The sequence below is a fragment of the Hetaerina americana genome, unplaced genomic scaffold (assembly GCF_022747635.1).
Source record: "Hetaerina americana unplaced genomic scaffold, ioHetAmer1.1.p SCAF_5, whole genome shotgun sequence".
NCBI lineage: Eukaryota > Metazoa > Arthropoda > Insecta > Odonata > Calopterygidae > Hetaerina > Hetaerina americana.
The window spans coordinates 18,262,417-18,285,454 of record NW_027287095.1 but is presented as its reverse complement, the minus strand read 5'-3'; the positions used below and the strand labels follow the sequence as shown (position 1 = coordinate 18,285,454).

The 23,038-nt window shown below is 40.6% G+C and overlaps 1 long non-coding RNA gene across 1 annotated transcript in view; it reads left to right on the top strand.

The window, feature by feature from the left end:
* The window catches only part of LOC139694324 (uncharacterized), a 209,189-nt gene that overhangs the window by 96,235 nt on the left and 89,916 nt on the right, over positions 1-23,038 (top strand). The window contains exon 2 of the long non-coding RNA XR_011702117.1: positions 14,083-14,171. This is a non-coding gene — a long non-coding RNA (uncharacterized lncRNA). The remainder of the gene's footprint in view (positions 1-14,082; positions 14,172-23,038) is intronic.

Below are 23,038 nucleotides of genomic sequence, written 5' to 3'. Positions count from 1 at the left end.
TCCTCGTAGATTTTTAACAATATCTCCTTGTTATTCCCCCTTGCTACACACTATAGCGGCGGATTGCAAGATACGTGCTAAATAATTAAAAAATCAAATAAGTATATAAAAATTCCTTTTTGTCAATGCAACTACTTCTAATACTTCCAGACTAACCTACTCCTTATAATTAATTCTTTTTGAATGTTATTTCTTAAGTCAGAAAGATACCCGGACCAGATAAACTTTCGGACATTTTTATTATTTAATTGAAAAACTCGACGAATAGGAGTTGGGCGCTTGCGAAGGAGATGCTGAAAGTATAAAATTTTGGCCAACCTTTTGCCATAGGCGTCATTAGAGTTTGTAAAAGCATTCATTTGTCCTTATGGTAATAATTTGTCCCTATCTTAAATATTATGGGTTTTTTACAATTTCGGATATTGTGGGTCCGCCGCGCGTTTTCCTGTTGACCAAGTAATTTTTCAAGTATTCGTAACGTGCGATTAGGTCTTGAGATTGAGCTATCAGATGTCGTCGATAAGTTTTTATTTCCTTGGCTCTTGTTCAAGATTGAAGTTCACCACTCCGTTGGGCACTATTTCTGGTCACTCGGCACGTGCGTGTTGACTCGTACTTGCGTGACGGTTAAGCTGCGAACCAGCCGCTGCCGTGGTTTGAAAATGCAGCTACGCAGGTGGAGGACATGGTGCCCTTTGTCGTGCTTCATCTTGAGCGTCGTCATTATGGCGTTCAAGTTGCGATATACTGTATTCCAGATGAACTAGATTCGTGTCACTTTCATAGAGATCCACCTAAGATTCGAATATTTTTCGTTTTAAGATTATATACGGTGGCCACAAAATATTGGTTTCCTTGAGTTTGCTAACGATAGATTAGGCTACAAAGAACGGCGCCCAGCTGTCATCTTCATAGAGCTCAATGCTAAACATGATTAAGCGGGATATCAAAGGATGAGGTTGGATCCACAACGGCGAATAATTCCGTACGCGGGAAATGAGTGGGTCACGTTGAAAAAATAAACTCTCGCTCAGCTTACGCGTGTGCATTCAGATTATTTTTTTTCATATAGAATCAGCTTTTATTTAAGAATGCCGCCTCTTAATTTCCTTTAGATTTCAAAGGAATCGGTACCACGTTGCTCGCGTTACATGCATTGACGATCAGGATTCCATGGGGGAGATAACGTAATTATCTTGTACCTTTTCGTCCCGGAATCATAATATACTTAAAGTTTAATATTCATAAAGGTCCTTTGTTAATGCATTTAACTAATGTAAGTATGTCTTTTTTAAATCAAAGTGCACGCAGTACCTTTAATTCGTCTTGTCATATTATGTGATACTTGTTTTCACTCGCTTCCAATACACTCCGTTCAGTTTTCGTTCCTTTGTTTAGTAACCATGACACTGAACTAATGAGGTCACAGAGATTCTTCACTCATAGCGGTAGAAGCGAATAAAAAATTTGAGTAATTCTCACACATTGGACCATGAGTATCATTCCTTAGTGCGAAATTTAAGCGGTGAAACCTTGAAGAAGCAAGGTTATTTTAACTTCAGACTATTTCCTCAATCCCATTAGCTCTGTCTCAGCACGGCTTGGTAGATTTTTAATAGAGTGCCTGTCTTCACTTCGTAGTGTTCTCTCAGTTTATCGCTGTCTATGCCAGGCCATAAAGAGAGAAATTAATCACAAATGAATGCCATCAATCACTTACTTCAGATAAATCCTCATAATTGTTTCAAATCTAAGTGAAAATTGATTAAAATACAATCGGCATTTAATTGATATCTTTACCTTTAGAGAACCGGGTAAGGGGTGGGAGAGGAAGTGTAGAATTGGGTAGTGCATAATTAATATTGGAAGGAAAACAATGTCTATTTCCTGTACCCTTAATCTGGAAAGGAAGAAAATGAATTCTGTGTGTATCGTTGTGGTGCGTAACGAAGGAATCGCTCAGTGAGGAAGTGATTGACAACAGCAGGTTGGAGGGGATGACGAATATATTTTCGGATTTGATTGGCCTCTATACGCTCTTTTTTCAATTTATTTCGCCCAAATAATGAATTAAAATTCCCGTTAGAAAGACAATGGAATTAGATTCATCGTAAAATACTACAGGATGATATCAAATGTAACCCTCAGGACTATCTTCCGAGCTTAAAACTGATTCTGCTGACAAATACGACCGCAGCATCTGTTTCATTTGTTTGTCTTCGCACGAAATGCGTTGCACGGAGAAACGAGTTCCTTTCATTGGCGAGTTCACCCGACCAATGGGTGCATTTGCGTCGAGTGTCCTCGCCATTACACTCACCACCCACTTCCCTGGCTTCTCTCCACTATGAGTTTACGCAATCGCCTCTCGCTCCTTCGGTTCAAAACTTCCACCCCTCATCCTCCCTATCCTCAACTCGTATTCTCATGCCTTGAATATGGCCGCAGCACGCGATCCTTCCTGACGAGCGACACCGACGAGCATTTTGTTTCAACCGTCTCTTCGTGATTACATAAGGAGATAAAGTGAGTTCTTCTCCAGAGTCACTGGTGTTTACTCAAGAGTGAACCCACTCACTCGTTGCGTTTCCGCGGAGAGTGCGTTTATGTGTGTGGGTGAGTGTTGTGGCTGCGAGTGGCGGGCAGTCCAACGTGGGCGATCATCTCGAAGGTGCTTTGCCTATGAGCGTTACTTCCCCTCGGTTGAACTTGGCATTGGGCTCCTTCGGTACCACGCTTGCTTGAGAGTCACATTACTTAGCGTTCGAACAGCACTGATCGTTCCTCTCACATCGTGATAGTTATGTCCTTTGCTCGGTGCTTTTGATGATTTGTGTGCATTTTATTCGTTCATATGTGTAGGGAAACGTAACAAGAGGGAACTCGTTGCAGTTACTCGTGTTGTTACTTGGGAAAAACATAGATTATATCGCAATGCGTATGTTACTAGCCTGAAATGCGCTAACTTTACCACTCGCGAGACACCCATAAGAAGGAGATCGGATTTGGACAGTGACTAACATGCTGGATTTCCCACTTCAAGGGTCCCGGTTCGAATGCCTAAGGTGGAGGTACCTTTTGGGTGCCACGCGGAGAGAGAGCATCTCGAGTGTCGGATGGGACGTTCGGCTTTGGGCCGCTTGGGGTCTTTCTTTAAGATGTAGCTAATTCCGGCGGTGGTTCCACCCCTCTCCTCCTCCCTCAATTTCCCTGAAAATCTTGCCTCTAGCAAATGAATCTCTTATCACTAAAGGAGAATATTATCCAAGCTATAGGTCCTCTCGTCCTAACTAATAGCGACGTCAACAAACGACTGAGTTTTACGCGCTTCACGTGGTATGATTGCTGCAAGTAATTTACTAATACACGACCGCAAAGATTGAAACCAACGCTAAGAATTCGAACCGTCAGAGAGAAAAAATTAAGATGGAAGCGCTTAATAATATTTTGATATTTTGTATTTATTCCACATTGAGTCCAATTTATTTTCCGGATACCGCATGAAGAAGTTCAGGTTCTATGCCAATGCTGTGGCAGAGAATCATGCACGGCAGGATATAAGACCCTCTATCCTTGCCTTTTACTTATCTATCGATCCTATGGACTGCAACTGTGGTAAGATGCTGATTTAATATTTCTTAGAGACCGAGGGTCGCGGAGGGGTCCGGCCGTACCGCACTCATTACGCTTAGAAATATATTCGATTTTCAGCAAAATATAATTCAAACTTCGAAAACAAAAAGATCGGCGAGCCATATTCAATATCTACAAGATGATTTTGCAAATTAGTTTGACCTCTATCCCCTCTCCCCCCCCCCTCGGCTGCGCCCACGCTGGGGGGTTGCCGCAGGGCTCTCCTTCCTGAGAGACCCTGACATCTGCCGGAGACGAGGATGGGGTTTTGTGATCGCAGCGCATGCCCCACGTCTTAGATGCTCTTCCGCTCTCCGCTACTAGATACAGTCTTCTACTTCCGACACCCGGACTGACCACCCTCTCTCCTGATGACTCCGTGTCATGTGCAAGAAAAGCGCCATCATGATCGATCATCAATTCATAAAATACTGCCGCCAATAAAATTTCCAGAATGGAAAGTATACCCTTTTTTATTGACCCATACAATATTCATCACGTTCTTGGAACAGAAGGGGAAGTCTACGAATAAGGAGATTTAACGTCACAACACCATCGGCATCGGAAGGACGTTAGTGATATCCGTGGAGTCGAATCGAGGAAACGCGTCCATCAAACGAATAGTTGGGCAATATTGAAATGAGTAACTTAGCAAAAGATATTAGCTAATGTTTGTTAGAGCTGTCATCTTGAATACGGGTCGGATGTTTGGAAAACCGCACGGCGAACGTTTAAATTCGATATTGAGCGTTATAAAGGTAAAAAAGCTGTCCGTTTCATACAGACACAAAGAATATGTACCAATCTGTTAGATAGTCTGGATTAGAAGACACTGAAATCAGAACTCACAATCACGACTTAGGGCAAAGCATTTCATTGGAGGATTGATTTCGGCGCCGCGTTACACGAGGGTAAAAGTGACCAAACCGAGAAATCAAGGGGGAAATAACAAATTCCAAGAAACTGCGGGAAATTTCGTCTTGACTGAGAATGATTTTTACACTGAACTTGCTACATTTAATTGCACTTTAGCGAATGACTCCGATAAAAGTTACTGTTGCGGCATCTCCCGCAGTTTCTTTGGAATTTGTCTAAGGTACAAACAGCGTAAGTGTTTAAAAGTTGGCTTTGACCTCGTTGACTGTGGTGCGTCGCGCACAACTACGAATGCCTGTGACATTGTATGTACGGTATTTCGTCACAATATCCTGCCCTTTAAGCCCCCCGAAAATTTCAGCGCTTAAGAGGAGGCGTCGATAGCTTAACTCCTAAAGCACACGGCCGGACATCGAGAGATCCGGGTTCGGATCCCGGTGAAGGCGAATGATTTTTACACTCTGATATTTTAGCATTGAAATGTGTAAAAATAACAGGCGAACCAATCAATATTAAAAAATCAGTTTTCCACGAATCCACTACTGTAGGAAATCACTTTCGACAAAAACGACTTCTTGAATGTCATTAATCTTCGAGCACCAATTACTTGAATGGCTGATGAACTCACACCCCCTGCCACGCGCTCTCTTGCCTCTTGGGTAAGATGCTGTAACTTAAAGTTGGAGGGCGAGCGAACTGCGGAAGGGGTAGGCGTTCGACTCCCACGCGGGATTTATGCAACATAGAGGATGGAAGGGGGAGACCACGGGGGGAGGTGGACGTGCCTCCGGTGCTCCCCCGGAACTAATATATTTAATTCAACGAGACACCCTTGGCTGCACCCGCAGATATCCGTGCATCGCCTCACATCCCTGCGCCGCCCTCGCACGCATGCGCGCCCCCCTGTCCCCGTGGCCGGGAGGCGTGTGCGTCCGCGTGGGTACCTTCTTTCACGCAAACCCTGACCTTTCCCTCTTCATGGCTTATGCATGCCCGCGACATCAAAGGATATCCCCACGCTCGCACGGAGAGAATGCTCTTTTGTAGTTATGGATACTCAATGATGAATAGTTCTTTTCTGGAACTGCTTGCCAAGAAATAGTGTGTGTCGTTTAAATATACAAATACATAGATTGTTTAGAAATTAGTTTCAAAATTATTCTGGTGTATATTCACCCCCTGCCACACACCCTAGCAGTGGCTTGCAGGGTACTACAATGTCTAGAGTATGACTCCAGGTTACAATGATTTTGAGATGAGAATATGTAAGATGATGAAATGAAGTTGAATCAGTGGATTGTTGAAGAAAGGAGGAATGTAGAATGTCAGTTGAAACATCGGATGCCGGAAGGCTTAATATAATATTGCATTCTTTTAAAATCTGAAAAATTAACTTCTAATTGCAAAAAATGGAAGATCTATAGAAGTATAAGAAGTATCACTCGTATATTCCTCAATGTTAACATATTAAAGTCTTTAATAAAAATATAGTAAACTTAATTTTGATTAATGTTGATAGTAAAATGGCAGTACAGTTGTTTCACATTAGCAATAAGTTATTAGTCAAAGGATGAACCTGGATATCTTTATCATATTAGCGAACACTAGAAAATGTCTTTGAATACACAATCCGTCAATGCATAAAATAATATCGATCGAAGGATGCGCAAAAGACCAGGAAGAAGGAAAGAGTGCCAAGTATGAAGTGTGTAACATGTCTTTCATCATCACCAGTAATTTCATAATGAGATTGCTTGACCGCAGCCTTCATCCGATCGGCCTTTCACCCAATGTCAATAATCTTCCCTCATTCGATCGTCACGTATTACTTCCTCGGTTTCCGCGTTGCGATTATCCATCTATTTTTCCTTCTAGTATGTTTCTATTAATGAATCCATTATGTCTAGCGGTTTTGTCACCCAATCTGTGGTTATCGTGCTGTCTGTCTACTTTTAATTCCCTGCTCTATTGTATATTTACTTTGTTTGCCACTTCCCTGCTCTTTTGTATATTCAGTGCATTTCCCATTTTTTCTGTATCCATTCGATCTATGGCATCCAATTAATGTCGAAGGCTTCCATTATCTTCTTCTATCCGCCCCTCCAATATATGATGCCTGATCCATTGAGTACCACACTCTACAAACAAAGTATTACTTTAAAGTATTGCTATCTTGTTTTTAAGCAAACATTTTTTGAGCACACTAGAAAATGATGCCTCCCCGCGGTGAACAGTTTCTTAGCTTGAGCCATTCTCGTATCAATATCATTCTGTCCCACCATACGCTCCATCTGATGTACGTAAAACATTACTCTTTTTTAATTTCACTTCGATTACATTTCCTCCTGCATTTGCTCTCTTCTTCACATTATAGTTTTAGTTTCCTTTATTTTGATTTTCACGATTATATTCTTGATTTCCCTTGACCGTTGCCTTCATTGATGTTGGCAGATCTTCCCAGCTGTCATTAAGATTTCATCTGCCATGAAAGCATTTTAAGTTATTTTCCATCCACTTGAAATTCTACTCTTTGCGCTTCTTTAATTGCCATTTGTAGTATCAGAAGTATATAGTAGAAGTATCAAAAGTACACACATATTTGTTTAATAGTTGATCCTTGGATTACTCCATTGAATGACGCCTTCGCTGCCATTATTCCTTCGTGCAATTCGCAGCACGAAGGGGACTCAGTTTTTGTAGAGTTAATATAATCATAGATAAGACCCGGTTCCACAATCGATGCCAAAGCCTTTCCAACAATTTTAAAATCCCGATCCACTCCAAGTCATCTAAGGCCTATCCAATTCTTTGTTCCCGGGATATTGAACGATTCTTGTAAATTTACATCCATTCTACATACTATATCCACCCATTGTGTAAACATACGCGTTCACGCCATTGACTCTCTTCCCATACATCTGTTTGGAGATTTGCATCTCATCCACCCTATCGACGTTACCAAAACAGCGTAACGATGAAGTGCGTTCTGATATTCTTGTGGAAGGTGAATCCCCACTCAGCGCTAGCCTATCCACTGAATAATCAAAGTGGGCGTGTCCATCGTGGATATCATTTGGATGTGGCGTTTTGATACGTTTCCAGTGGATATGGAAGTGTTCTCTCTATACTCAATCATGGATAAATATGGATTGAGAGTGGATATGCATGGTACCTCATTTGATTTACATTATATATATATATATATATATATATATATATATATAAAATATATATTATATATACACATATATATATATGCGCTCTATGAGATGGAGTGCGAGTGCATTTAACGCACACCATTATTATTAATGGTACACACTAATGTACATCCATTTAAGATATACTTATAGTGCTTTATTTTCATTTAGTTATATATACCCTGCAAGGTACTGCCAGGGTGTGGGGCAGGGGGTGAATACACACCAGAATCATTTTAACCAAACACGACCCTACCGCGGTCAAACAATCTTATTCTGATCCCCATTATTTTTTGGAACAAATGATATTTTAATCTATCAGTTTCTACAGTTAATTTTACTAAGTTTATTAATATGATTTCTCCGTATTACAATGGGGGTAATAATACATTTGCTACATGACTGTCAAAGAATGCGTGTCTTTAGGATCATAGCTTAAAGCTCCTGTGTCCTCAGGATCACAGGTATCATGGTAAGCCAATGCATCACCGGCAAATAAGCGTATCTAACCAGTGACGACAGAGTCAGTGTCGTCTCTTCTGCTTTTGGGCTAACTCCATCTATCGACTACTCTTTGTACCCGACCAATCAAAAAGTGTCTTATCCACCCCCGAATATTTTTATCTATGCCATATGCTTCTAGCTTTGTGAGTAGCCTTTTATGGGGTACTTTGTCCAAGGCTTTCTAAAAATCTATAAAAATCGCGTCCACTGGAACACTGCTCTCTCCCGAAATAAGGTTATCATGAACAAAAAGCGCAATTTGCGTCTCGCAGGATATACATTTTCGTAAACCGTGCTGATTTTTCATTGAAAACTTCTGATAATCGAGGTATCCCACAGTTGAACTGAAAACTATATGCTCCATAACCTTGCACGACATGGATGTGAGGGAAATATGTCAGCAATTAAGCGTTTCCTTCTTATCTCTGTTTTTAAATATTGGCGTTAAGTTTGCCGTTTTCCAATCTCTAGGAATCTTGTGATCTACCAGCGGCCTCTAAAATTTTATTTCTAGACACAGTGCAATTTCTGAAGGTAGATCCTTAATATACGGACGAGTTCGGAGGATTTATTAGGCTTGATATTTTTCAGCAAACGTTCTATTCAATTGTATGAGATTTCAATTTTGGGCATCGGTAGACCAGGGTGATTTGGTAAGCTATCGGAGGTGTTCTCTGAGAAATTGGTGAAGACGCTTTGAAAGAAGGAATTTAATAAGTTAGCCTTTTCCAAGCTGCTGGTTACTCCTCCATCATTTTTGAGTGCATTCACAGTAGACGTATTTCCCTGAACTTCTTTGACATATGACCAAAATACTTTTGGATTCTCTTCCAAATTTACGCTAGCCTTTTCCTTTTAAATTCACTTAACGATTTCCGAAATTTGTTCTTGGCATTTGCCCTGGATATCCTATAATCATATGTGATCTCATTCTTTTTGTCGCTAGAGAATTCATCCCTAATATTTTTCATCTCAGCGTGACATAACCTTTGACGTCGTAATGCTTTTGTAACATCCGCGTCGTACCATCTAGGTTCAATGTTATCTTTTATGAATTTACTGGGAATGAACTTGACTGCTGAGCGGGTGATCTCAAGGAAGTGATTCCACGTATCCTCAATATTTTGGTGATTACTATTCCTTTTAAAACTGGCAAATTGATCCTGTAGCACGCTCTTTTGGCCATTGTAGTCCCCTTCTTTAAGCAGGTAAATGTTACTTCTAGGCTTCTTATTTCAGACCCCATGAAGCGAAAACTTATAATTTACTACCCTATGGTCACTAATTCCTTTTCCTTTTTCTATAGTTAACACTTTTTCGGGAATTCTCGTTGCTAACAAATCGAAAATATTATCGCCCCTAGTTGGTGAACTGAAAAGCTGATTCAACGAGTTCAAAGTGAAGGAATTGAATTGCGATTCGCAGATATCTTTGTCTTTACCGCCCGTTTTAAAACTATATGTATTCCAGTCAATTGATGGAACATTGAAATCTCCACCGATTCTAACATCGGGATCATTGTTTTGGGATTAGAAACCTTTGATTTGCTGCTCTAATTCCATTATTGAATTACCTCTGTTGGCTGGTGGTTTGTAAAATGCGCATAAATGGACTATTTTGTATTGAGGACTTATAATTGAGCACCAAACGCTTTCCAACCAATTACCCGGAATCCCCTCAGCCCTGCTGACGCAAGAATTTTTGATTGCAATAAAGACACCGCCCCCGCTTCTATTTATTTTGGTATTTCTGTAAATGGGAGAGCATTTTGGGAAAATTTTACCACCGGCAATATAGGTGGATAACCAGATTTCTGTCACAATGATTAAATCTGCGCCTGTGCTTTGAATAAGCTGATGATATTCTGCGACTTTGATTTTTAAAATTCGGCAATTTACTACTAATACAGATATTTTCTTGACAATACGGTTTATTGAATTTTTAACGAGGATCGTCTTCTTATTAATATTGGATCCCTCATGAAAGTTTCCGTCCGATTCTATCTCATTCATTTAAAATTAACTATTGCTAGCACTGAAACTCACTTCATTTAAAGCTGCATGATTGGCCAAAGAAGACTGTTGAGACCCACAAATTGACCTACACACTGGCCTACACTTAAATCTAAACAAGCCCTGCAGTGCTCGAATATCCTACCCGCTTACACACCTGACGGTGCTGGGTTGATCCATTCCCCATTTTTTCATAACACATTCATTCCTCACCCTATCGCTTCTTTTTTCTTCAAGCACCACCTCACGGACACAGGAAACATTTAAAAAATTACACGTATCATAACATTTCCAAATATCCCCACATGCAATTTTATAGGGAAAGATTACACTGGCTGCATTACACACACCTTAATTTTGTACGGGTTTTCAGTCCGACACTTCCCCTCTTAATATACATGACGGTAAATCTCATTTTTTCTTCGACCACATCCTGCTCAGACAACAAAACATCCTGTTTGCTCAATTATTAATTCTTTAGCACGCAACTTCTCTTTACTCCTCAACGTCGTGGTTGGTTGGACGTAGTTCGCCAATATAATCCTCCCCCTGTTCTGCATGCTCCCTTCCTCGCTGGTATTGCATCCATCCTTTATACATAGCTTCCATCATTTGACTGATTTATTGTCTTATTTCATTTTGGACTCTTAGCTTTATCGTTTATACTCACCCCTCTGTCATTGTTAGAAGATGACCTTGGCGTTTCATTTAAAGCACATATTTCTAGTCCTTCTCCTAACCAGTTTTCCGCAGACCTCTCTTTTCTTTATCTTTTTTCAATACCATAAAAATTCTTCAACCCAGATTATTCAAAACATTCATCTGAAAGTCCTTAATTGAAACGCTTCCAGTTTACAGTTTTCCTCCGCCGATCTCGTCTGTAATAATAATAATAAAGCGCCATGCTCCGGGCAGGTCTTGGTGAAGTTTTTCCTCAAATCCATTTCATACTTCATCTACATCAACATCATTCCCCGCGAGCCGCAACAAGGGCATGTGGCGGGGGGTGTTAGAATGAAAAATCCCCATCATGTCACCTCTTCACAAATATTAGTGTGGTCATACACCCGATAAAGGTTAATCACACGAAAAAAGGTACTTAATTGCAATAAGAGTCAATGGCAGGGTAGTCACGAATGTCAAGTAATGTCACGAATTTGTTTTCCACAGAACGTTAAAATCGTGCTGCACAACTGTTTAAAAGATGGGTCTATTAAATAATAAATATCATGCAGGAAAGAACATACAGTGTGATGACAAAATTTATACAAGTACACTGCCAATTGGAATCATCTCCTCCGCGATTGTTGTTAAGTTTATTTTGATATCTAATAATACGAGGTAAAAACGACATTTTTAATCTATTTATTCTACAAGATATCTCCCTGATTTTACGCACATGATCCGATTTACCATAGTAAGTCGTGGCCTCTTTATATATAATGTCTCTTTAACGTACTCAGATAAGTAATATGTCTCACAATTACACCGTAAATTTAACGTGTATTTAAACCTGCGGTCAAATTGTGGCTGCCATTCTATTTCTCCCAATCGTGTTGTGACACTGCTGCCTTGTTCATAGCAACATTTCACAAACCTAGCCGCCCTACGTTGCCCTCGATCTAGTTCCAAAGCTAAGCCTACCTTGTGAGGGTCCCATACACCCGCAGCATACTCTAGGTGGGGCCTAACTAACGTGAAATAACTGAAGCTCCTCAACCCTCTCACTACAATGCCCAAGTATCCGTTTCATGAATCCTAGCATTTTGTTTGTTATTCCAAAAATGTCACGAATTTGTTTTCCCCAGAACATATCCTTAGTTGTCCTTACGGCCAAGTAGTAATATATTGTTACGTCCAAGTAATTCTGCTGGTATGTGGCTCCTTTTTACTAAGGAGAACTATTTTGGCCTCATATTCTGCTGTTGATTTCCTTATTGGATCTCCCATCTGTGGTTATCCTTCTCCCAAGGTAATAGAACTCGTTCACCCTGTTCAGAACCTCATCCCTCAGCTGTATTTCGATCACAAAACAGCCATTCAGGCTATACACCATCATTTTAACGTTTATTTATTTATTGTCACTTTGTGTTTACAAAACAGGTATTCCATTTATCATGAGTTCCTCCAAAGCACCTCTTCACTTTCAGCTATGAGAGAGCAGCATATCTGAGTATGTAAATGGATATACCTTGAACTTCTCCCACTCCTTTGAGCTTCCTAATGTCTCATCGTACATGCATGCTAAAGAGAACTAGTTGCGGAGAGCATCCTTGCCTAACCCCTTTCCTGATCGGTACCTCTCTTCCTTCTACCCTTTGAACTTTAACAACTACTGCCTGATCCAAGCATGGTACTCGAGTCACACTTCTCTCATTGCCTTTGTTTCATGCTGGTAGTTTCAAGAATCTCGATTGTAGTGTTCCAGTCAACTTTGTGGCATGATTTCTTTAAGGCCAAAAACGAAAAGTAGGTATTCTGATATTTCTTCAACCTTTTATCAATATTAATTATCAAAACCAGGATGGTCTCTGCCTTCCCCACTTCTTTCCAAAGTCCAATTGCTCTTCAGTACATATTTGACAAATGATAGTTTAAATCACTCTTCTACAACATCTTTATTAGCATTTTGGGTGCACGGAATGCTAGCATTATTTTCCTGAGATCCTTGGAGGCTACTGTTGTATTTTCTTTGGAGTAGGAATTGTAAATTTATAATAAAACCAACAGGCACCTTTTACAATTAGTATAACTCTTTTCAAGCTGAAACAATATCTCTTAGGCATTTTTGTCTCTATTTAGTCGCTTCTCTGCTGTCAACCAGTTTCTTAATTAGGTTTCAGTTCTTTTAGTGATAGATCAAAACCCGATCTCGTTATTGAGTCTCCTAATTCTCCATCCTTTATCAAATCACACATCAAATATGTCATCCCAATCATGCATCAACCATCTATCCTCCCCTTGGACGCCTTTGAAAGATTTTGGATTTTCTAAGAATTACTAAACGACTCAAATGCCTAGCTGCGGGGGAGATATATAAGATAAAGAAACATGATTGTTACGTAATTCGACACTTTAAAGCGTTTCAAGGATGAGTGAAATAGATTTTAACAAAAAAACCTGACAAGACAAGCAAAAAAGACCTGGCATAGGAGGGATGCTTGTAAACCCTGAGTTTGTGTGCAAATGCAATTCACAAAGATCTAACACACCGGAGTGATTGCTGGTTTACGTAAATCCGTTCTGTTTCACTACATTTGTTTTATATTTGGCTTTCATCTGTGAGATTGGCGGGTCACTGTCATAGGAGAGATCCTTGCCAACCCTGAGTGTGTGTGTGAATGCGATTTACGAGAGTGCTGTTATTGCTTAACACATCATAGTGATCGAAAAGCTGTAAATTTGTTTTAATTTTTATTGTTAATTTTGACTGTTGGTGTGTGATTCAGGTATACGCGGGTCACTGTTTATTAAACACACCCAAGTGGCCTAGTTTGTGTTCCCTGTCCCACCCCTTACCTGTAACTTTGTTTTTACCCCACCCCCTTTTCAACCTTGTACCAATCAAGTTCACGGTCTCGGCTATCCCGTTTTCATTGCTTCAAGACCTTAGGTATGTTCATTTTATATTTACAAGACGATGAGAGTATAACGAGGAATCGTCGGTACACCCTTACGCAAATATAGCGCATAAATACAAACATATAGGCACATACATATTTTTATGCAAATATACACGCACAGGGCGCGGCAGCAGAACTTGCTGTTTTGCATGACAACTGCTATACGAATCAGTAATTTGTGCCATCGCAAACTGTATGCATGCATTTAATTAATTGCCTTATTTCTCTGTTTTGCAGGAAGCTGAAGGCAAATCGCCTTGAGAGATCTTCAGCAGTTACGCCACCGATGATTTTAGACTGACGTGCGGAAATATTCCTTCCTCTTGGTAAGCTATTATTATTATTTTTATTCATGTCCCCGTGCATAGTCAGCCTCTTCTTCTTTGGTATTACTTCTACCTAAGGAAATGAGTTCACACAAAAGGATGAATATTCTCACATTTTGCGAGCTGTTTTAAAAACACCACGCCCCACAAAGAAGGGCACCACATAGTTGGTGCGGACGGCACCCTAGCTGGGTGCCGTCCGCACCAACGGACGGCACCCAGCTAGGGTGCCGTCCGTTGGTGCGGAAGGATTCCCGGAGTTGGCGGTGAATTTTCCGCGGCTACACTTCATCCGATGAGTCGGTTGGTTTTAATTAAAAATATCCCCAAAATTAAAGTGTTTATGCATAACGTATGTCAAAACAAATTGCAGTCTGATGGCAGCGTAAACGACACGAGCGAACCTCTTCTTGGTAATGATACCCCGCTCGTTAACACTCAAATTACTTATGTACCTTAGTTTTTTACTCCATTAAAATTGGCTTGCGTAGACTACTTCTTCATCAGCTGTGTTTGTCTGGTGTGGCCAAAGCTTTCCATTCGTATAACCGCTAGCGCAACTTCTTCTCCGTAAAAATTTTGCCGTTGGACATTATTCTTGTCATCCAACTCCCTGCAGACATGACCTCAGAAATTGAAACCGTTTCATTTAGTGCATAATTAGGAACATGAATTCAAAACACTTTCTTTCCGAGTGATACATTTGCCAATAGGAAGTAGACTGAAGAGAAAGTGTGAATTTCTTCTCATCCTTTATTTTTTCATTTCCAGTTTCTTCTTCCTTTCCAACTGTTCATTCAACCGCCTTTCATCGCATGGTTTAGATCTAATTCAATTTATTTTCCATGCATATAATGCACCTCTCTAATTCCTGTATCGTTCAATTTTCGAATGATACACTCTTTATCGTTTGCTTAACTTCTAAACTCACATATTTATATTTGCTATCGTAATTTCTCGTTTGCCGCACAGGCGGTGCATTTTAACAGTTTCTTATGCAATTAATCTTTCTTTATAAAATCCGGCATAGATATGTTTCAAGGATTTTACAGTTATTTTATACCAACTGATTTAGACCCTGGTACGTAGGTATTTAATTTTCAATTTCTTCGGTAATTCTTAATTTACTCGTACTAGAAGTATAGGTGGTATATTGTTATTTTTTCGTGGTTATGTTAGCTTTTATGGCTGTCAAATCATATTGACCCAAATAATTCAGCAGAGAAAATGATATATTCACTAGAGGTGTCACATCTGAGAAAAAATGAACCTACCTTTAAATAAAAATAGGGCATAATTGAGGTCCCGAATAACTTCCCGCAATGTTTTGGACATTAAAGCAAATTAATTGGAATGACTTTTATTTTTGCCCTGTTTATGAGCAAAACATACCAGGTAGGTAGTTTTGCTACCTCGGAAGTACCATCACATGGGATGAAAGAAGTATTAAATACATTAAGCGAAGAATAGCTCAAGCTAAGATAGCATTCGCAATGAAAAGACAACTGCTGTGTTCAAAGATGATAGAAATACAGACGAGGAAACAATCCGTGAAAACATTCGTATGGAGCGTGGCAGTTAATGGATCAGAAGCATGGACCATCGGAAAAGTAGACCGGAAAAGACTAGAAGCTTTCGAAACCTGGTGCTGGAGGAGGATGGTTAAGATTAAATGGGCGAATAAGATAAGAAATAAAGAGGTATACAGAAGAATAGACGAAGAACGGACCCTATGGAGCACCATAGATAGATAAGAGAAAGACCAGATGGATTGGCCGCACCCTGAGGCACAATCGTGAAGAATATAATAGAAGGAAAAATAGAGGAAAAAGTCCAAAGAGGAAAGCCAAGGGATAAATACATGGGACAAATAAAGGAGAAAGTACATTGCAAAAAATACCAGGAAGTAAGCCAATCAGCATCAGATAGTGTAAGGTAACCAATCTTAGGATTGAACGATCAATGTTGAGGTTTTTTTGATGAGTCATTGCGGGAAAGTGGACGTTTGAGATTAGATTAGGAATCGATCTAACTGATAGGACTGTTTTGATCGATCAGGAATAAATTCACCCTCTTTTAGATTATGCAGCCCGAGGGTGGAAGGATTATTGAATTCAATTATCATAATTTTCCAAATGCAATAATGTTTATGGTATTGTGTTTGTTTTCAAATCTTCCTTATAGCTACATTTAATATTAACGCCACGCCATAACTTGCCCAGATACACTCCGTTCCCTTCGATTTCCTTCGATCGCCCCCGTTGTCGAAGAAACGGAACAACTTACACCCTGACTGGTGGCATGCCAAAGCATCAGCGGGAGTCCAGAAATAAGCGCCTCCAATGATTGGAACTACTGTGCCCCTTCATCCCGAAGAAGCTATAGCAGGTAATTATGATAGGCCAGAATAACATTCTTTTGCATGACTCAATCCACGACATATCAAGCTGTGTAAAAAACTGTTAAGGTAAAATAAAAATACAACAGAGGATAGGTATTTATATGGTGCACAACAGTTGAGGGGTTTGAGGAATAAAGTAAAAAAAAAAATGTATCCGGAAAAGGAGGAAAGGAGCATAGATATTTTGGATACGGCTCGCAAAGAATGAAATATAAAAAATACGTAATGTTCCACGCCAATTTTCTGTGAAAGTTAATTATGCAAATTAATGCAAGAATCAGTAAAGTTATCTCCATTTTACCAACTTTAGTTTCGATTGAATGTAATTATTTTCAAGGGAATTTTTCCAATCCGTAACACGAGTGCAAATACTCGAAACCTAAGCGGTAAAACTATATATATATATATATATATATATATATATATATATATATATATATATATATATATATATATATATATATATATATATATATATATATATATATATATATATATATATATATATTTATATATATATATAGTTTTCTATAACTGTCGTTTCAGTCCATTCCAAGCGCTTCTTGAACATTTTGTTCCATCGAAATATTCTTCTGTAGTTCTACGAGAATCGTTCCAGGGAACTGTTCTTGTGAAATTAATTCAGCTGATATGGATACTCCATTGCATTTCTCTGATGTTTATTCATTCCTAGGTTAATATTAGCTATTTAATATGCGATCTTTTTCTTCGTATCCTTACCCTTATGTTTTTCCTTGTCTTCGTAAAAGTGCTTTATTTCTGTGTTATTTTAGCAGCATGAAAAGATAGCAGCAGAAGGCATTGCAGCTACATCCTGATTTGTTCTGCTTCTCCCCAATGATGGAGAAATGTCGATGACGCAATTTATGCAAAAATCGCAACCTTCCTCACCCTCAATGGGGGCGAGGGGTGCAAGGGGGGAGTGTTCCGACAGGGGGGGGGGTGGAGGGAAAGACGTTGGCCACTTGGAGTACCTCACCTCACCCCGACCACTGCCGACTTGCAAGTCTCTCACTCCTTCCCTAGGGTCTGATCCCTTAGGGGGTTGATGGGAAGGGGAGGGGGTGAGGGGACAGACTCATTTCCCGGGAACAAGGAATCGATAAATCATTTGACGGAAGGTGGGTGGATGAAGGATGGGGTGGATTTTGTGTGGGAGGTCATTATTGATTCCGTTTTCCGGAGGATTTGGAGGGGGGAAGGCTGTTTGGGTGGAAGGGGTGCTGTTTTGGAGGAAATCCTAATAATTAGTGCACCCGCACCCGCTGGCTGCCTAAACAAAGGCCCCATTCCACTCCGTGTACGTCGTCAAAGGAAAATCATTAGCAAACATTGTGTGGTTTGAGCCACTGGGGTGCTGGATCCCTTCAATGAAAGAATTTGGTGCGTCGACTTTTCATCTCGGGTGGAGTCTTTGGGGCCGACCGGCGAGGAGGGAGGGCATTGGCCCGCTCTGAGTCGGTCGGCCGCACGGGAGAGGGCGTTGGGGAGAGGGGAAGGGGTCGGCACACTTGGAGGGAAATTGATAATTTTCGAAACGCCCCACCCCGGGCATCCCCCGGGTTGAGGAAGTTTCGTGACTCTCCAATGATTGGCATCTCCGTGATGAAAAGATTGCGCCGAGTTGTGCTGCCATTGCGTTAATTTCACCCTGGAAAATTATTTTTAGCGTGGAAAAAGAGACAGAAAACGTTTACACCCATGGCAATCCGAAAAAATCAAATTCTTAATCGGTATAACTTTCACAGAAAGTGCGTAACTATAATCAAATTAATGGAACAAATTTAATTTTGAATGGATATTTTTAGGAGGCAAATGTACATCAAGATTGAGCCAGGGAAACTATAATTAATCCATTATTGTACATTTCTTGCTTTATATATTTGCACTTTTCTGTACATTGACCCACACCGTGGGCTTTTAACTCCGACATATTTGAAGGCCCCTTCCCATTTTTAACTCCAACATGTTTGGAGGCTTGAAGGGCTAAACGTGTTCTGATGGCCCCAAGGGCTGCGTCCAACATGCCTATTATTCTCCTCCCCCAGATCGCTTTCCTGTCTTTTTTCCCAACCATACAGTATTCCAATGCCAATTAAACTTCTCCAAACCTATCCTTCTTGCCTCCTTTGGATTTCTCCCCACGATTATCATTCCACTATACCCCCTACTTCTACGTTTGATTTCCTATTTGTCCATTTTACTCTTTCCATGATTCTTCATCCATCATTCATTTGGCCAATACAATGCGTATTGACAAAAAACAACGTATTGCGATTATCGAGGAATATGATGGCTGAAAGAGAAGTGTTAAATGTTTTTTAATCTGGGGGACATTACGTATTAGGGGATAAGTTTTGTCATCCCCCGGCCCTGTATCTCCTTCCCTTTCGAACATCCACTCCGTTGAAATGCAGGGATCAGCTGTCGAACGCTGCATTTAAGCAGTGGGTGCACGGGGTAACTTTAAAAAGATTTTCCATAGTATTCTCATCATCCTCAAACCACTAGTAGTAGTAGTAGTTTTTAGGGGAGGCGACCGACAGCTAAGGTCATTTGCGCCATAGGGGATGGACAGGAAAGGATGAAGCGTGGAGAGAAACCCGGCGTCGGCATTAGCCTACTCTTTACGAAAGGCGCCAAGGGGTCCGCAGCTTAACGTCCCATCCGACGGACGCCGTACTCACTCAAAGTTCCCTCCACAAAGCACCTCAAGTAGGGATCGAGATACCTCTGAAAAATATTCAACACCGCCGGGATTTGAACCCGCGCCCTCAGGGTGGGAAGCCAGTACGTTAGCCCCCGCACCATCTCGATCCCCCCCTCAAACCACTCAGCAATCCTAGGATCTAAGGAATTTGATCGACTATTGTATTCAGGGGCGTAGAATTCTCATCCAAGGTCCCATGTGTGCCCTCTGATTACTAGTTAATGTGAGAGATCGCAATATCTTCCTCTTGCACACGATCAACCAAGGTAAAGGCCCATACAGGTAAATGCGCCCATCGGCATAAATACTCGGCGATCCAGGGAAAATGTGAGTGGCCGGGGGTGCTAGCATCAGGTGGAAAGTATGAGTGATGAGGGAGAATATGTATGGGAGAGGGAGGGAAATGGAAAAAAAAATTAAGTTGAAAACTATTAAATAACGTGCAATTTTGTGTACGATCTCGAGGAAGGCAATTAAAAATGACGCTTAATTAATCTAATATATTAACCTTAATATATTATTTAGGTTAATTAACCTAATATAATAACCTTATTTGCTATGCGGAAAAAGGGAATAAAAATGCACCACAACTATTTATACGCGACAGGCCTTCACCATAACAAGACAGAACATGCAGCATTAAGAAGGGGCATTCTTCTATTACATGGACATACGAGCCTATATTTATTTATTTATTTGGGATACATTGCTGTTAGGCGATAAGCCGGGTGGCAATGACATGATATAACAAACAGTAGTCATTCTTAAAACATATCACAATGTCATTAAATAGTCGCCATTAAATAGTGTCATTTAACAATCCCATCATGTATACCTTTTGATTTCACGCCTAAATGATTTAATGCTTTTGGGTAAGGGCTTAAAGAGTTCATCAGGCAGCTGGTTCCACTCTTTGATTCCCATATTTAGGAACGAAAACTTGGCGGTGTTTGTCCTTTGGGGCATGTATTTGATTTTAAGCGGGTGATCATTCCTGCCGAGATAACATGGCTTATTTACACTCTCGTTCAGTTCTTTCCAGCCTCCGTCAGCTTTCAATATTTTAAAAATGGCACACAGTCTATTCAGCTTCCGTCTGTTCTTTAGTGACCCCCATCCTAGTGAGCCTAGCATGTCACTTACACTGTCGGTCTGCCTATGTCGCCCTAAAACGTACCTGGCAGCCTTCCTTTGCACTGCTTCTAATTTTTTCACATGCCCTATTTCAAAGGGATCCCATACTGTGGTCGCATATTCGACAATAGGCCTTACAATTGTTTTGTAGGCCAATTCTTTAGTTGATTTAGTGCTTCCTTTGAGGCTCCGCATGACCCAGTGGAGCGATTTAAAGGCCTTGCCTACCACATAATCTGTGTGAAGTCCCCACCCTAAGTCTTTACTTAGGTGTACCCCTAGATATTTACAATTATCTTTTGTTACAATCGTTTCTCCCATTATTTTATATACCCTTCCCTCACCTGCCTTCCTTTTGGAGAATGAGATGTGGATAGTTTTTGCAATGTTTATCTCCATTTTGTTGATTTTGATCCAATTAGCCACGTTATCTATGTCACCCTGCAGAACGTCGCGATCACTGCTGCTGCTGATTTCCCTATAGAGGGAAATCAGCAGCAGCAGTGATCGCGATATATACGAGGGTCATCCGGAAAGTAGTACCCGTTCGTGCCGCATGAAGTGCTGACGACGCGAGTAGCCGCTGGACGAGGTCAGATAGCTTCAGTGGCTTGTCTGCCTTCTCTGAGCCAAGTTGCGTGACGCTAGCATTGCCTGTGTTGTTTCTGTGATTGTTTACAATGTTTAAAAAAATTGAGAACGCCGCCAGTTGTGAAGTGAGGGCAGTGATTAAATTCCTCAATGCAAGAAACGTTCGCCCATGTGATATTCATCGCCAATTAAAGGAGGTGTATGGAGACAATGTAATGGACGAGTCGTCTGTTCGGCGGTGGTGTCGCAACTTCAACATGGGGAGGGGGAACACACACGACGATGAGCGTTCGGAGAGACCGTCTGTCATTACAGACCAACTGGTGAGCTCAGTTGACGACTTCGTGAGGAACGATCGGCGCGTCACAATTGATGACATCTGTGAGCATTTTCCCAATGTTTCTCGAACAATTGTTCATGAAATTGTTAAACACCATCTGCATTATGCAAAAATTTGTGCAAGATGGGTCCCTCGCGTATCTCAATGAGCTGGCGGCGAAGGACTATGCAGCAGGAATACAGAAACTTGTCACACGTTATGACAAATGCCTTAATTTGCTTGGAGATTATGTTGAGAAGTAGTTTAAAGTATCCTCTTTCAAATAAAATTTTTTATGTTTGTTAATATTTACTTTTGTGTCTTCATTTCACGAACGGGTACTACTTTCCGGATGACCCTCGTATAACATATATATGATATATAAACAGCCATTCACCTATTAAGCCTCCAATCTACTCCTACTATCTTCCTTCAACGACCAACTTTCCGCAACGTACACTGCACCGCACCAAATCAATCAAATCCCCCTTGTAAATTACTTCTTTGCCAAACGCATTTTCCTTCTCTCCATGCCTCCTATTTTGGCATTCTTAGACCGAAACTCTTCACAGATAGGAAAACCGTTCCACCTGTTCTGGTTCATCCCCTTTAATTTTGGCGTTTAACGTAGCTTTAACTTGAATTAACGTTTAATTTAGGTGAAATTGGTCCCGGCAGCAGGGGGTTGGAGATGGTTGATGGTTTTGAACGACGGGAGAGGAGAGTAAAGAGCGTGGGAGACAAGGCAAGAGAGGCCTGGGTGTGTGTGTGTGAGAGAGAGAGAGAGGGAATTGTGCGTAGGGTTTGCTGAAGTTCTTCCAGAAATGATTTGTCGCAGCGTTCGTGGACCTTAATTGACGACCCGTTAATCGCCGTGCTATTGAATTGAAACTCAGCTCTGCAAAGGGTGCGCCAACTTCATCATCCAGTTTGTGGAACTTGGGCTTCTTTAACGTATTACTGCTGCAGGGATGCACCATTTGGTAGTTGGATCAGATCCCGCGAGAGAACAACACCTAATATATTGGATTTGATTCAATTTGATGCCAAAAATTAAACGCATTCAGACGCATTTTGCAGTCACAGTCTCGAAATCGACCAATTTGGTGATTGGTGCCACACCCCATAATTCCGGACGATTATTAGTGGTATGGTAAATTATAATTAATAATAGTTCCAACAGTATTCGTAATGAAAAAATTTAGTTTGAAATTAGCTCCTGTGGTCGCAACATTCCACAAGAGTGTTCTATTATTTGTAAAATTTGAATAATAATGATCTTTTATGAAGTGAAAACTTAAGAATTGTATAGGGATTTTATAGAACGATGTTTAATATTCTGGTCGTAAAATGTTGAAATATAATCCTGCATGCAAGGAGTGAACTTTTAATAGTTTTCCGTTTTTCCAACCTTCCATTCTCTCGTAACTGCTGGCGCAGAATTCACCCTGAATACTAATGCATGCGGCGCGACGGATTATGAAAAACCCTTTTCGCGGGGCCGGGAAAGAGAATCCGACCGCTGAGGAAACAAATGCTTTTTAAATGCAGTTTCAAAATTAATATTCTCATAATGAAAAAAGAAATCGCTAACTAATTTACACTTCTGTTCACGATCCTGCGACGTGCTTTTTTACCACTGTATTCCGTTGAGAATTTAAATTTCTCCGACAGTGCTAGATTTACAACGT